The sequence below is a fragment of the Stegodyphus dumicola genome, chromosome 10, assembly GCF_044657685.1.
Source record: "Stegodyphus dumicola isolate Sdum_Otavi_A_Nest chromosome 10, ASM4465768v1".
In the NCBI taxonomy this organism is placed as follows: Eukaryota; Metazoa; Arthropoda; class Arachnida; order Araneae; family Eresidae; genus Stegodyphus; species Stegodyphus dumicola.
In genome coordinates, this window is record NC_140777.1 from 162,115,161 (window position 1) to 162,132,404 (window position 17,244).

The 17,244-nt window shown below is 33.9% G+C and overlaps 1 protein-coding gene across 2 annotated transcripts in view; it reads left to right on the forward strand.

Annotated features, from left to right (window-relative positions):
* Fbxo42 (F-box protein 42) overlaps positions 1-17,244 on the forward strand; it is a 96,213-nt gene that overhangs the window by 20,981 nt on the left and 57,988 nt on the right. The window lies entirely within an intron of this gene.

Genomic DNA, 17,244 nt, shown 5'->3' on the forward strand with positions numbered 1-17,244 from the left:
TATATGTATATATGTAAGATAAAAAAATATGTAAATCAGAATTAGGATTTAAACTAGTGGTAATCCTTTAATTCTACCTCTCTGTTTTACAAATCGTAATAACTTCTCTGACTTGCGTCATTTCTAGATCGTGGCATTTTGCATGGCTTGCACAGCGCTAATGGCGTAATAATTGGGAACTGAAACTTTGAACTCAACCAAGACCTTTCCCTTTGCTTTCATATTGGGTAGCTATGCACTGTAGCTTTTGCTTCCTGTGCCACTTAGATGCTGTTTCATTCTGCTCTGTTCCTATTGCAACAATATCAAAACTGTAAATTTTCTTGAGTAGGCACGACTAGAATGCCAAGTGAACTGTGGCCACAAATGTCAATTGCAAATAAAAATGCAATTAAAACTGTCATATTTTTTAGATATTACGAAGTCAACATATTAGCATACTATGCAATCAGAATTCTTCTGCTTCAGTATGGATCTACGATCTGTAATATCTAAGTATTATGCCTCAACGATTTCTTTTTCTTGTTTTCATCGACGTTTTCTTCTCGTCTTTTTCTTGTTTTCATTACATATCTATATATAAAGTACGAAATTTAGAACTAATATTTCACAAAGATCAGAAATTGAAATTCATAATTAATAAATTTCAAATAATTATATAAATGCAACAAAGAATTTAAAAATGTTAAAACCAAAAAATTTCTTACTTTATGTCTATAATAATTTTTCTGCAGCTTAATGTGCTAAAATACTGGGCAGGTTTGTGTTTTCTTTTCAAAAGAATTGTTTTGTATATATATATATATATATATATGTATAGTGTTACAAAATATCAAGGCGTGGTAAGATAGCTTCCCTGCAAAGAAGGTTTATGGTTGCCATAATAGGGTGAGGGAAGGCGGGGTTGCCATATTTGGCAAGAAATCGCCCATTTGGCGACGTGCCATGGACGGATAGAGAATCTTTTGGAATGAATTCTTACCAGTTTAGCCCAGAATGTTCTCGAACACTAGCCGAAAGCTATGTAAGCCTTGCTGGCCCACAGTCAGTCAGTTAGTCATTGTAGGCTGAAGGGTAAAAAAAAATGATTATGCCCATGATAGCGGTGAAGTCACAGGTTGACTTGATGACAGATCATTCTACCTACTAGAACCAGGAATTTTGAGTTTGAACAATCCACTGGAAAAATAGGGTTCATATGGTCCTTAAGAGCCCTTAAAAGTCCTTAGGTTTTTTTTTTGGAATCGGTTTTTTGGTCCTTAAAAGTTCTTAATATCGGCCAAAATCGGCAGAAGGTCCTTAATTTTCATCTTCTGAAATTTCTGTCTGTTTTTACGATTGCCATTTTGAGTGTGAATTAACATTTTGGAGGAATATTTTTGGCAATTCACTGACAAATATGGTTATCTTTTGAATGGGTTCATGGGTTATAATTTTTTTTTTTTTTATTTCTAATATAAATGGTGGGATACTCGAGTTTCTGAGCAAGAAGTGAAACATAAGCATTCGAAATCGTTTTATTTTTTCTAATGAAGAGCTCTTAAACAACTTTTTGCTTTTAGGGATGGGAATTCTTTTATTAAACGGTTCTAAATTTAACGACTTATGGACATTTTGTAAGATCAGTTTCTGTAGAAAAGTTTTAATTCCAAGATCTGGCATTTTTCGACAATTTTTTCTAAAGCATTGTAACATTGATAAATATCATTAAAATAATGGTAGTATATTGAAATTATATTTAAAAAATAAGATTAAAACATTTTTATTTTTCACTTCATATTATGTAAAGTTCCAATATAATATTTTGAATCTGAAAAATAAACAAGGTATAATGCTATGCACAATTTACAAAACAGTTCTTAGCAAATGGAAAATAGCTATGTAATTAATTAAAACTGTCTTCTTTTTAATTTATTCATAGTAAGAGTTTTTCCCATGTAATAGTCTCATAATTCTGAGAATATGCATCATTTTTCTCTGTAAAATTAATTTTATACTTTCCCCCCCTTTTTTTTTCTCCAAAATATTTCTGTTTTTTTTTTTTTTTTTTTCTGTTACAGAATTGGTAGGGGTAATATTTCTTTAGGATTTTAGGAATTACAGCTTGGAAAGTTTAGAAGGATTTGAAGGCAAGATTTATAGACCCACAATTCTAGAAGATTCCAGAAAAATGTGACAAAATAAAAATTGTCTGTATGATATTAACACGTAATGGATATATCTTACAGAACGTGTGTGATGAATTTTTTACTTTTTGGAGAACGTCTGGAAGAACAATGAGAACATAATATTTGAATGTTTTACTTCTGATTTACTATAATCTTTTTCTTAACATGTTTCTTTCCCCTTTATTTTCTCTACTTTTCACTAGACACAAGCGTGGAAAATGTCAAGAATGCTTCCGAACTTATCACATGGACAGGCATTATAAAAAGGATTTTTTTTATTAATAAAGAAATTGAAAACTGACAATTTAAAAGATTCATCTAATATGTCTTAATGTATCGTACACAGGGCTAGAAGCTAGGCATTTCTCCAATTGATGCAATCTCTGTGGATTCTAAATTCTGATGCTTAGTACTTTTCTGAATTCTGCTTCCAATGCCTGCTCTAAATTCTAAAAGTTTTCCCATTTTTATATTTTGTTGCTCAGTGTGTCACTAAATTAAAAACATTCTGCCACACCACCTCTGTAACCGGCCCTTACCATATATACATATTTCATATTTCTTCTGAATGTTCATATTACTAAAGAAATAAAATTAGCAGCTTTTTCTATGCATTCTAAATGCATTTAGTTGTTTTAGAATAACAGAAATCTTTAATTAAATCAAAACATTCTAAAATGGGGGGGGACGTGTTGAAGAAAGAAACTGAATATGTGAAAAGAAAGAAAATTATTCTTCAGATACGAACAGTTATTATTATGTAAATTATGCAGTTTTTTATAATTTCAGCCTTTGCTATAATATCCCATTTCTATTTCCTCACCAGAATGCAAATGACTTAGACAGTTTTTAAATTGAGATTGCCGACATTAGAATTTGTTATGACGATAGAGTTACTGAGCCAGCTTAAATTAAATTGTATAGTCTTTGACCACTAGTCCACATTTTTAGTTAGAATTTTAATGTTTTTGTTTAATTACATCACTACAAAGTGTACAGTAGACTCCCGATTATCCGCGGGCGGTTTATCCGCACCTGCCGCACAAAGTGTTTTTTTTTTTTTTACAAACGTAAAGAAAATAAAAGTGCTCACAAAACGGAGCGAAACGTTCAATTTGCTGAGACGTAGAAACGCAGAAAATACTGATGGCGAAGCACGTAGATAGCATACTGAAGAGGAAGACTTCTGATTGCGTAGAATCTTAAAGTGATAAATTTGTAATAACTAAGAAACTTGGCAGTCAAGGCGGATTAAATTACATTTTTATTTACAGTAGACTCCCGATTATCCGCGCCTGCCGCACAAAGTTTTTTTTTCAAGCTTAAAGCAAAGAAAATAAAAATGTTCACAAAACTGAGTGAAACGTTAAATTTGCTAAACATTGTGCTTATTTATGGCAAAAATGTCCCAGGCCTTCTCGGAACCTTCCCCTCTGATGAGTAAGTGATTTCTTACTCACCCTTGTGTTAAGTTTAGGATTGTGTATCCATAGATCGCCATTAGATGGCGGTAGTGTTTGTTTGTAAAAGGAAACTGTGATGTCAATTATGTATATGTATCAGTTCGTCTTTGGTGTTCGTGAATAAATGTTGTGTGGAAGAACGCTCCTCTGTTTATTACTTTAACTGCGATCCAGTCTGTTTATTAGAGATTTACACATATTTTGTTTATGGTGCCGAAACCCGGGATTATTACGAGCCAGAAAATCGACAGACTGAATATTTCGAAAATGGAGGGCGTTCTTGAAAATTTGAAAAAGAAACGATCGGTTGTTAGACAATTAACTACGAAACTGATAACCAAAGTCGAATCGAATTTAGCAAATAATATTCCGCTAAATGAGAAAATTGAGATAATCGAGGATTTATATGAACAGTTAATTGAGAAAATCAATGAACTGAAAAGTTTAGATTCAGAAATAGAAACGAAAGTAACTTCGGAGGAGATTGAAAATGAAGTTACCTCAAGTCAAGAATACCAGGATAAAACTGTTATATGGAGAGGAAGAATGCAACGATTTTTGAAGAAGAATTCGGAATCTTCTAGAACAGTTCATCAGAACCAAACGGCTAATGTTGCACTTCCAGTTGAAATAAAACCAGTGAAGTTACCACGTCTGCAAATAGGAACTTATTACGGAGATTCGTGTAAATGGTTAGACTTCTGGAACCAGTTCGAAAATACAATTCATAATCATAGTGGATTGAGAAAAACTGAAAAATTTGCGTACCTAAAATCCTTACTTGGAGGTAATGCTTTAGCTGCCATTTCCGGTTTCGCTTTAAGTGACCAGAATTATGATTCCGCAGTAGAAATATTGAAAGAACGTTTTGGAAGACAAGATGTTGTTATCACCTCGCATATGAATAAATTATTATCCCTTGAACCAGTGGGAAACATTTCAAATGTTAAAGCACTGCGTAAGCTGTACGATGAATGCGAAGTCAACATTCGAAGTTTAGAATCGTTAAACGTTACTTCTGGAAGTTATGGAAATATTCTCTGTCCTATCATTTTGCAGAAACTTCCAGAGGAATTAAATTTGGAATTTAATCGAAGTCGAAATATGGAAGCAGGATTTGATATAAAGGAACTTATAGAATTCTTAAAAAAGGAAGTTAACTGTCGAGAAGCTGCAAGTTTAATGAACTCTACGAAAACGAATCAGAAACCATACTTTCGTCAAAATGAACAACGCACGAAAGTTTATCCTAATTATAAACCGAAAGTTCCGACTGCTTCAGCTTTATCAACAATTGGATATAAATGTATATTTTGTGACAAAGAAGATCATACGAAATATAAATGTACTGAGGTGAACGCTGATGAGAAACGCAACATTTTGAAACGTACAGGAAAATGTTTTATGTGTTTTGGATGTAAACATTTAGCTATCAACTGTAAGAACAAACAGTTTTCCTGCAAAAGGTGCCGCGGTAAACATCATGAAAGTGTGTGTGTAAATCCCACATCAGCTGTCACCAGTGAAAAAAATAAGGAAACCGAGACATCGGCGGAAATTGTTCAAAATTCTTCTGCCAAAACTGGATCTAATATTATGCTTCAAACGGTGTATGCTGTGGCTGAGGGCAGAAATAAGAATTGTATTGTGAGATGTCTTCTTGACGGCGGTAGCCAAATCTCTGCAATTCGAGAAGATTTATCAAGAAAATTACAATTACCAGTGAAAGGAGAAACTGTTTTAAATCTGCATACCTTCGGTGAAAAGAACGGGAAACATTGGCGGCGAAAGAAAGTTGAACTTACGCTCCGGAATATTAATGACCCTGAAAAATCCATAAATCTCGAAGTCATTGAAGTACCAGTCATAACAAATGCCGATATACGAGTACCAGATGTAGAAATCAAATCCAAACTCCAAGCATTCGGCGTCACTTTGACAGACTGCGGCGGCGCCGATGGAGTGAGTCATATTTCCGTTTTAATCGGCGCTGACATTATGTGGAAAATAGCAAGCGAAGAAATAAAAAGGATAAACAGAAATGCCGTAGCGATGAAAACCTTGTTTGGGTGGTGTATACAAGGCAAATTTCCTTCATCAGACTTTGAAATCCATGATGCGTGTTTAAACGTAAGTGTAGAAGAGAAACTTCTAAAAAGTGTCGAATCGTTTTGGGATATTGAATCTATAGGAATTAAAAATGTTTCTGACGAAGAACAAAATGAAATGGCCATGCAAATATTTAACAACTCGATTACACAAAAGGGTAATAGATACGAAGTTAGACTTCCATGGAAAGATCAGAATGTGACTTTAAGAGACAATTTTAAGAATGCTGAAAGACGATTTTTAAATCTGATCGAACAATTTAAATCAAACTTGAACTTTTATGCGCATTATAAAGAAGTGATTGACTATCAGCTTAAGGAAGAAATCATAGAAAAGGTCAATCTTGGTACTCCATCTGGGAGACGAACTTACTACATACCTCACCGTGCTGTCATCCGTGAAGATCATAATTCTACAAAGCTTCGCATTGTTTATGATGCTTCTTCAAAGGAAAAAAATCATGAATCTCTAAATGATAATTTACTACAAGGACCAAATCTTCTTCCTGAACTTTTGAAAGTTTTAATAAATTTTCGACTTCATCGAATTGCATTTACGTCAGATATTGAGAAAGCGTTTTTACAAATTTCTGTTGCACCTGAAGATCGGGATTCAATGCGATTTTTGTGGATTGATGAGAATTCAAGTTTGAGCAATCCGAGAATTCAAGTTTATCGGATGTGTCGTGTAATTTTTGGAGCAAAATCAAGTCCATTTTTGCTGAGCGCTTGCATTAAGCATCATATAAAGAAATTTGAAGACATCCATCCCAGAACTGTAGAAATGTTAGAAAACTTCATGTATGTGGACGATTTTATTTGTGGATCAGATACGGAGGAGGAAGCTATACAGATATATCATGAAGCCAATGATATAATGAAAAAGGCATCAATGACTTTGACCAAATGGAATTCTAATTCGGATACTGTAAAAAACCAGTATAAATCAAGTGACAACTTCGTTAGCTTTAAATTGCCTGACTGTGATTCCCCCTCAAAGATTCTTGGACTTCAATGGGATACAATTAAGGATATCTTCTGTTTTAATGCACAAGACGTTATTGATTTCATCCAGTCAAATGACCAAACAAAACGTTGTGTTTTAAAAGCTGCTTCAAAAATCTTCGATCCTGTTGGGTTTCTTACTCCATATGTTATTCAAGCAAAAGTTCTGTTTCAGGATTTATGGCTGAAAGGTGTTGAGTGGGATGAAATTATCCCACCAGAATTGCAAGACAAGTGGAATAAATGGTATAGGCAACTATGTGATCTACCTAATATCCAGATACCTCGGTGGTATTTTCGTGATGTTGATGAAACATCTGAAACACTAGAACTACATTGTTTTTGTGATTCATCTCAAACTGCTTACGGAGCAGCAGTGTACGTGAAATTCCGTAGCTTAAAATATTGTGGAACAAGTTTAGTGATAGCCAAGAGCAGAGTGACACCCCTGAAAAAATTATCTTTACCAAGACTCGAGCTTATGGCAGCAGTGTTAGGTGCAAGACTTGTAACTACAGTCCATGTGCATTTTCCTCAAGCTAAGATTCATTTATGGACAGATTCTCTTATTGTGCTTCATTGGATAAAAAACTCACCGCTGCGATGGAAAACATTCGTACAAAATCGAGTGTCTGAAATTCAAGACAAAACATCCCCGAGCATGTGGCATCATTGTCCTGGCTCAGATAATCCAGCAGATAAAATTACACGTGGTGTTAAAGTGAGTGATCTTGTAGTAGATCAAGTGTGGTGGCATGGACCTCCATGGCTTCATCAAGATGAAATAAATTGGCCTAAAGTGAACGAGCATTGTAACATAGTAGATAGTGCAGAAGAAAGAGTTGTGACTCAAGTTACTAGCAGTGTTCAACCTTTACAACCTGTGTTAAAAATAGAAAACTTTAGTGACTTAGGTAAACTTTTAAGAGTCACGTCATATGTATTTAGATTCATTAATAATTTTAAGTCACAGAATAGAGTGATTGGTCCTGTGACCAAAAATGAAATATGTAATGCTATGTGCTATTGGATTATCTTATCACAAGGTGAGTATTTTTTTGAAGAGTTGAATGATGTTAAATGTAAAAAACCATTGTCTCATAATTCGAAATTGTTTGGGTTAAATCCAGTAATGGATGAAAAGGGTTGTTTAAGAGTTGGAAGTAGATTAGTAAAATCATCATTAGATGTCGATGAAATTCAGCCTATAATATTACCAAATAATTATTTTTCTCGTTTAATTATTTTGAATTGTCATGAAAAGGTACTTCATAGTGGTGTAAATGAAACTTTAGTGCAAGTAAGAGGGAAATTTTGGATTTTAAAAGCCAGACGTTTTGTAAAATCTGTGTTACATGATTGTAGATTTTGTAAAAAATATAATGCTAAAGCTGGACACGAGATATCGGCTCCTCTTCCAGCTGACCGAGTGGAGAAAGCTCAACCATTTGAGGTAAGTGGCATAGATTTCGCTGGCCCTTTGTATTTAAAGGATGGTACAAAAGTGTATATTTCATTGTTTACCTGTGCAGTGACTCGAGGAGTCCATTTAGAATTGTTATCAAATTTAAGTGCAGAGTGTTTCTCATTCAAGCCTTACGTAGATTTTTTGCACGTAGGGGTATTTGTAGAGTTATATATTCTGATAATGCTAAAACCTTTAAGACTGCTGATCGTGAATTAAAATATTTGTATAAATTATGTAAAGATGAAAAGGTTCTAAATTTTCTTGGTAAAAATGGGTTTGAATGGAAATTTATTGTAGAAGGTGCTCCTTGGTGGGGCGGATTCTGGGAACGTTTGGTAAGATCTGTAAAAACTTGTTTAAAACGTATCTTAGGTAAAGCTTCTTTATATTATGAAGAACTGTATACTGTTTTAGTTGAAGTTGAAGCTGTTATTAATTCTAGACCTATAACGTATGTATACAATGAACCAAATGAACCTGATCCTCTTTCACCATCTCATTTTATAACTGGATCTAGATTGACTGTTTTACCTTCACCTGAATCTAAATTAGAATCTACAAGATCTCAATTGATTAAAAGATGGAAGCATAGGCAATTAATATTAGAGCATTTTTGGAAAAGGTTTTATAAAGAATATTTGTTAGAATTAAGATCAGTCATGTTTTCAAAAACTCCAAAGAATTCTCCCGTGTTTAAAATTAATGATGTTGTACTTGTACGAGAAGATAATGTGAAACGCTGTAACTGGAAGATAGGTAGGATTAAGGAATTATTTCACGGAAGTAATGATAGAATTAGATCTTGTGAGATTCAGTTGGATAAGGGTGTTGTTAGAAGACCAATTGAAAGACTTTATAATCTTGAAGTTCAATAAAATTGATGCATCCGTAGACGGATGCATGGGGGGGGGGAGTGTTAAGTTTAGGATTGTGTATCCATAGATCGCCAATAGATGGCGGTAGTGTTTGTTTGTAAAAGGAAACTGTGATGTCAATTATGTATATGTATCAGTTCGTCTTTGGTGTTCGTGAATAAATGTTGTGTGGAAGAACGCTCCTCTGTTTATTACTTTAACTGCGATCCAGTCTGTTTATTAGAGATTTACACATATTTTGTTTACCTTGCAGTGCCCGCTCCACTGCCCTCTCTCGTCTTACTGACACGTCCACTTCCTCCCACTCGCCATTGTTAGTTTAGGCCTGATAGTGTTTGAGAACCGGAGTTAATTTCTTATCTTTTATTGTGTTCAGTGCTTGTGCTTTTTGGTTTTGTGTTTTTCGTTACGGATTTAAAATGTCAGGAAAACAAAAGAAGGTTGTGTTGACGATTGCGCAAAAACTAGTATTAATTTCCAAAGTAGCAAACGGCGCTACAAGGTAGCAGATGGAATTGGATTATGGAATATCGGAAACAACAGCGCGTGACATTCTAAAGCAAAAAGACAAACTGGTGAACTTTGCATCAATGTCGGACAGTGCTTCCGCAACGAAAACGCGAAAAACTATGAAGGGTTCTACCTTTGATGAGCTAGACATGGCATTGACAGAATGGTTAGCTCAAGTTCGAAAAGAGGGTACTTCTGTAAATGGTCCTATCATCGTGACGAAGGCAAAAACCTTTTTTGAGTTGTTAGGCCTGAAAGGAAATTTTGATGCGTCTTCCGGCTGGTTGACTCGTTTTAAGCAGCGACATGGAATTCGAGAAATTGAACTTCATGGGAAGAAACTTAGTGGTGACCAACAAGCAGCCAACGATTTCCACCATGAATTTGAAGAATTTGTTTTAAAAGAAGAGCTATCTTTTGAACAAATTTACAATGCCTACGAATCGGGACTTTTGTGGATATGTCTTCCCACTCGCACTTTAGCATTTGAAAGTGAAAATAAAGCGGCGGGTCATAAAAGCAGCAAGGAAAGGATCACTATCATGTCTTGCAGTAACGCTACCGGTGGATATAAACTTAGACGTGTTGTCATTGGAAAATCCCCCCCCCAGGAAAAAAAAAGACCTTTCAAAGGCACAAAGATAGAAAATTTGCCCATTGATTACTTTAACAAGAAAAAAAAAAAAAAAAAAAAAAATAGGGGTTGGATGAACCGAAACATTTTTTAAGAATGTTTCTCAAAAATCTTTGTTCTTCAAGTGCGTAAACATCTTAAATCAAAAAACCTGCTTGAAAAAGCTGCGCTGTTGATCGAAAATGCATCTTCTCACCCAGCAACAAGCGTGGTAAAGTTTTCTGATGGACAAATTTTTGCAAAGTTTCTCCCTCCAAACGTTACTGCGCTAATCCAACCCATGGACCAAGGAGTCATTGTAACAATGAAGAGAACATACCCAACCAAGCTGCTAATGACCAAAATTGAAGAAGGTTATGATCTGAAAGAGTTTTGGAAACACTACACAATCTTGGCAGCATCTACGACATTGCATCTGCATGGGACTCAGTGAAACCGTCAACCCCCATAAAATCATGGAGAAAACTCATGCCTAATGTTGAAGTCAATAACAACCTAACCCCTTTGAGTTGTGAAGAAGAGAATGAAGATGTAGACACGCCCACGGCAACTCTTGCCAATTTGGTGAAAACAGTTCTGGGTGGTGAGAATGTCGATGCTGAAAACATTAACGAGTTGTGGGAGTGTGACGTCAACGAAACTGGCTTCGAACACTTGACAGATAACGAAATTGTGAAAAAAGCAAGGGGAGAGACCAAGAATGAAGGACAGCAAAGTGAAGGTGAAGAAGAGCCCACTATGCAGATGCGGAAGACTCACGAAGGGGCTTTGCAACAAGTCGACGGACTGCTGAGGTATTTGGAAGAACAAGAAGACGTGGAGTTGTCCGAGAAACTTATGCTACGAAAAATGCAATCTCGGATCAAGAGAAAATGCTTCCAAAGCAAGAAGCAAACACAAATGACTGATTTCTTCAAGAAGGTGTACTGTCTGTCTATGGTAAGAACAGCTCTCGCCAGTTTGTCTGCAGCTGTCTGTTGCCGTAGAAACGAGCCCTAACCCATTTTTCGTAGGGGTGTCTTGAAGACTTACTTCTGAGTTTGCCACCTTGGCGCATTTAAAGATGATTTGGCGATATTCACATTTTGTTTTAGTTTCAAGTAAAATGCTTGTTGACCCTTTGCGTCGACCCCGACATCCAATTTCCGAAAATGAAATTCGATGGCGTAGATAAAGCTTTTGCAGTCAAGAAACGGTCTTTGATTTTGCCGTGTGAGGTACAAGTCGCTAAATTTGCAATCCCTCTAGATGTACAATGAGTAAAAATAAACTTGTAGGGAAATAAATTTAAAAATCCGTGTTTATTTTTGAAGAAAAATTTTAATTTCGACATTTAAAAAAATCATGCTATTATTTTGCTTCTTTTTTGTTTATTTGTTTGCTTGCAAAATCATAGATGACATCTTAGAAATCTACTTGATTGCCCCATTCTCTTTATATAGTATAGACGCACTTCATAAATATAAAATAAATTTAATTTTTATAGTTCTCCCCTCTAGCTGATCTACCGTGAACATTCAAAGCAATTTCTTCAGTCTTTAAATGACGTTCTGCTATGTTTTTATTTCAAAATTTTCTGTTAATTTATTGCTTGTGCTTTAATAATGACTAAAAATTTCATCATTAAATGTATATAGAATCATCTTGAAAGTAAAAGCATTTTTTTACATACCCATGCTCTCAATAAATACTTTTTGCGAACATTTCTTCTTTTCTCATACCTTTAAACTAAACCAAAAGCTGGTTAATTTAATGGCGGAAGGAAGCGAAGGTGAATTAAAATCAAAACTGCTTTTTCCTTAATTACCAGTGGTTTGGGTTGGTTTATATGATTACGGAAAGCCTCCAGGCCTAAGAGGAGGGATGCCTCCATGGAGGGCTTGCTAAGGGAAACTGGCTGTGCGCCCAAAACCGTATCATGTTGCCAAAATTTCTTAAAAGTTAAATTGCTGTCAATCCATGTTTCATCGATGTAAACGATGTGGCGTTCGTTCACTTGCTCTGAGTTTTCTCATTTCGCGTAAATAATTGTTCCTCCAAAATACAATGTGAGGTCTTTCGATAAGATTTTTTTTTTTTTTTTTTCCTACGCATTCCAACGAAAATTCATTGAACACAAAACTTTGCACAAAGAGTCTTTTTGCCACGGGAAGTCTAATTTTTGCCTCAAGACAGGCAGTAATTTCCACACAGATGGCACTTTCTTTTCTTTGATGTAAAAGTCTTGTATTGTCTGCCGTAGAACGCATTTGTCAAAATCGTAAATTTCACATTTATGATTAGCAGGGCTTTTACATTTCTTTCCAAGTGTATTCAGAAGTTTATTTTCACCCATTGTTGATACTTCGCTCTTCAAAACTTAAGGAACTACTAAAGAGTTCGCCGAAACTTCAGAAGCGCAAAATTCTGCGACACGATACACGATTTGACGTGACTGAGACTTTAAAGGTTGACCTTTCTTAAACTGGAAGGGCATTTTAAAAAATTGGCCATTAACAAAGCACTACGAAAATCAAGCTAAATAGAAGCGAATTTGAGCAAATGCTAGCACAAATGATATAACAACGAGAATAAAAAGAGCTAATAGTAATAATATAAGGCTTAAGAAAAGATGCGTGCAGCTGGAATGAAGCCGAGAAGACGAATGATAAACTTCTCTTAAGCCAACAGTCGCCAAAAACAAAATAACAATAAAGCAACCCTTGGTTCGTCCCTATTTGAAATATACTAACCCTGTTGCTATAGCGACCGCCACTCGCCAGACACCGTGGCGGGATCTGTTCTTACCGTAGACAGACAGTAGTTTTACAGTTATGCTTTTGTAATTACATAATACATTACAGTATTAAAACAGTACATACGTATTAATTTTTCTGTGTATCCTTAACGCCTCTCGTAAGTATACAAAGCACTTTTCTGTTTTCATTAACAAAATGCATTTTAGGTTAGTTTTGAGTGATATAGTAAAATATTAAGCGTTAGTTAAACATTTCTTGCTGTTTATTTTACGTTTTATTGTACATAAAATGATTTTTCAAAGTTGGAAAGACTGTTTTTTTCTTTTGCTATACCCGTTTTTAGCTTTTTTCGGATTATCCGCGATTTTTGTTATCCGCGGCGGCCATTACACCCAGTTCCGCGGATAATCGGGAGTGTACTGTAATTGATTTTGTTAGCATCAGAACATGGCTTTATGTTCTAAGTTCTTTTTAAATAAGAGGCTTATTAAAACCTTTGTCTGACATTGTAGTCACTTTCAGGCATGCTGTAATTTGCTTCAGCTCTATCGGGGAGTTTCGGTCTCTTAACTTTTACCATATCAAGTAAACCCTCATAAGTACATTGTGGAGAGGTTGACAAGTTAGGAGATAAAGCATGCAGAAACTAGTGAGAACATTGGTTTGCGTCTTGAAACCAATTTTAACTGTTAGAAAAGGTGCTTAAAGAAAAGGAAATAAATATAAATAAGCTAAAATGTCTGGGAAGGCTTCAAATTAAAAGAGACGCGTAAATATTTGTTGAGTGTTGTTGCTACAAAACATTTATGTTTTGTAGCTTTTAATGTGTAATTATTCTAATAGCGTTTAGGAATCAACGTCACAAATTACATGTATTTTAAGCTTTTAAATTTTATTAGATTGTGATTTTAATAGTGCTTTTTTTAACAAATATTGTTAAAAATAAATTAATTTAATAATGGCCCTGTAAATCCATAATAACTAAGATTATCTAACTACATAATTTAGTTATTTATAACTAACTACTTATTCTTAAAAATTATCTATGCACATTAAAGCAAGTTATTGCCTTTCATTAATCCTTACGGTGGTCACAAGATAAAACATAAAATTGTAAGAATTCACGTAAAACTTATTCTTCGTATTTAGTGAGATTTAGATAATGAAAAACATTTCATCACCTCCGTTGCTTTAACTGCTTATTGGAACCTTAAAGTATATTAACTGGATTGCAAGCCCTGGAACTTTACACGATGCTATGACAGTAACGGTGTCAGACAGAGCTCAACTAACTTTCAAAACTTCAAAACCGTGCCTACAACAGGCCTTTCAGGTTTGTTCTGATCAACAGATCTCTATAGGCAAGCAGCAGTGGTGACAGCAGGCAGTCTTTTGTTATGAATCATGCTGATTTTGGTTTTACTTTTCATTTTAACCTATGCCACTTAACATAAAAATCTAACTGCTATTTATTAACCTTCCAGCATGCGCGCTTGGCAATTTGACATGAGCACTCACTCGTCATATTTTTACGACATCTGTTATTTTACCGTTTTTGGCAGGAAAATCGACAGAAATGAGTGAATATTGATACTAAATTTAGTAAGAAATAAAATATTAACCTTATTATTGGAAAATACAAATTATATCACATTCATATATATGTAAATTATTTATAAGTTCTTATGTTGGTAAGATGGAAATGCAATGATGTATTTCACTATCGAAAATTTTAAATTTATTATTTAATAATTCTATTTTAAAATCGAAGCTAATTTTAATAGTCATCAAAGACAAGTATAGACAATAAAAAAGGAAAACACCTTACCTTGGTAGTAAAAAAGTAAGTTTAGCATTACTTACTTCTGCAAGGAAATTTACTTCTTACTGGTTACAAAAACGCACTTTAAACTAACTTTAATGTTTTTATTTATTTCTAAAAAATAGAAATAAATGAAAATAAGGAATGGAAATCGCTATTATTCTCCCATCCGAAGGTTTCCTTTTCTTCATCAGATAATTCTTGAAGAATCCGAGCAAAATCTGCTGGTTGCACATTTTTTTTTACCATGAAAACTGGTATAAAATTTACAGAGCCAAATGTATACAAATTAAAATAATACATGGCAATTAGTAACACAAAATTACAAAATATTTGATAAAAAAATATTTTCCGCTTTTTAAAACACGACCACGCGCGATATGTAACTTTTATGAAAATGTTGCCACTTAGCACAAAAGCCCAGTAAAAAAAAAAAAAAAGTCAAATGACTTCCATGATGTAGGGAATGGTGCATTCCATGATGTAGGGAAGGGTAGAAAGGAGGAATGGAAATGACCTTTAGCCGTCTCAGCTTTGATATGTGAAAAATGTGCATTAAAAACAGAATTTGTCGTAAATTTTGTGCATATGCGCATGATGAAAGGTTAAACCTCTAGACTGAGAAAGTTTGTGAAAAATTGAGACAACAAAAATCAGTATAAAGACAATTGTTAGTAAAATGAAAATAAAATGTTACTTATCTTCTTTCAAACATGTCCAACTATTATAAAATATTTAATGCTATTTGATAAATTTCATAAAGTTTACTTATTTGCAAACTTATTAATGATTATGTTAATTAATTTATGTTTAATAATAATGCAGCCTACTTACAGATAAATTTAATTTTTATTATGGTATTACAAAAGTGAAATTCAGGCATAGATAATATTTGTAATTGAAGTTAATCAGTTCCCATTTGCCCATAGGATCTTAATTTTTTTCATTAATAGTCCTTAAAAGTACTTAATTTCCGTGTTCAGAAATGTGTACGAACCCTGAAAGAAACATTTTTTATTTACTATATATGTGACTTGTAACATGTCGAAAATACCTAAATGAAATGATTTAAGCTTGAAAGAAAAGGATAAGTTACTGAAAGATGGTTGCTGATTATGATACATTTGGTAAATACAGCTATTGAGAAGCGACATTTAAAAGTGGATTTGATAAAGAATTAGAAAAAAATGCTAATATCTCAAGGAAGTGCAAAGGGGATTAAAAATCGAAAGACATTGAAACCACTGTCCCAGAATGGTTTCAAGCTATAAGGGTAAAAAAAAAATTTTCCAATTTCTAGTGCACTTTTGACCACAAAAGCTGTAGAATTTGCTAAAATGTTAAGAAAAAACTTTTCTACCAATTGATGGATCATTGGTGAGAAGCAAGCGACAGATCATCATTTGGTTGATAACTGGATAAAAAACATTTATTTGGGGTTCTAAAAGAATACAAGCCACTCAAAATTTATAACACAGATGAAACTGGTCTGTTTTATTGAACATTGGTAGAGCACATATAGAATGAAATAGCAGATGATTTTAAGAGATTAAACGAATGAATTATTGTGTTACTAAGTGCAATATAGATGCAAAACTTAAGAAGATACAATTGGTTCTTGGAAAAAGTAGGAAATCTTGCTTTAAAAGGAGTCGAGACTTCAGTCGGTTTTAGGAAATTAAAAGAATGAGTTACCGTGTTATTAATGTGCAATATATGTGCAACAATTATGAAGACACCATTGGTTATTGGAAAACGTAGCAAGCCTTGATGTTTAAAAGGAGTCAAATCTTTACTTTTAATGTACCGTAATAATGAGAACTCCTGGATGATGAGCACTATTTTTACTGACTTCTTTTTTAAATCAGACAAAAAACTAAAAAATGAAGAAATAGCATGTTAGATAACTGCCCTGCGAACCACTCTATCATTTTGAAAAACATTCAGTTAGTATTTCTTTCTGCAAATATGACTTCTGTCATTCACCCTTTAGACCAAGGTATTATAAAAGCTTTCAAATGTCGTTTCAGAAAACGTGTTGCTTTAAAAAAAAAAAAAAAAAAAAAAAAATTGAATTATGTGAAAATACAAGCACTTTGAAGGAGATAACTAAGTCAATATCTTTGATGTGGGCTATGCATATTGTAATCAATGCATGGGTAGCAGTCTCCCAAAATGCAGTTAGAAATTGCTTTTGAAAATATTGTTTTTATTCTGAAAAACGCAAATGCGCTTTTGCAGCTGAGGATGGTGGTTCTGTAAAACCATCGAAACTAGTCCTGTGAAAATTTGAAAATATAACGTTGATTTTTGTTGTTTGACTTCTGAATTAGTAAACTCAAATATGTTTGAAACAAATGATTTTAATAACTGGCAGGTACTGTATATTACCCGAATTTTGTAGATTTTGTAACATTAGAAATTTGTTCATTATAAATTTTGACTAAAATGAT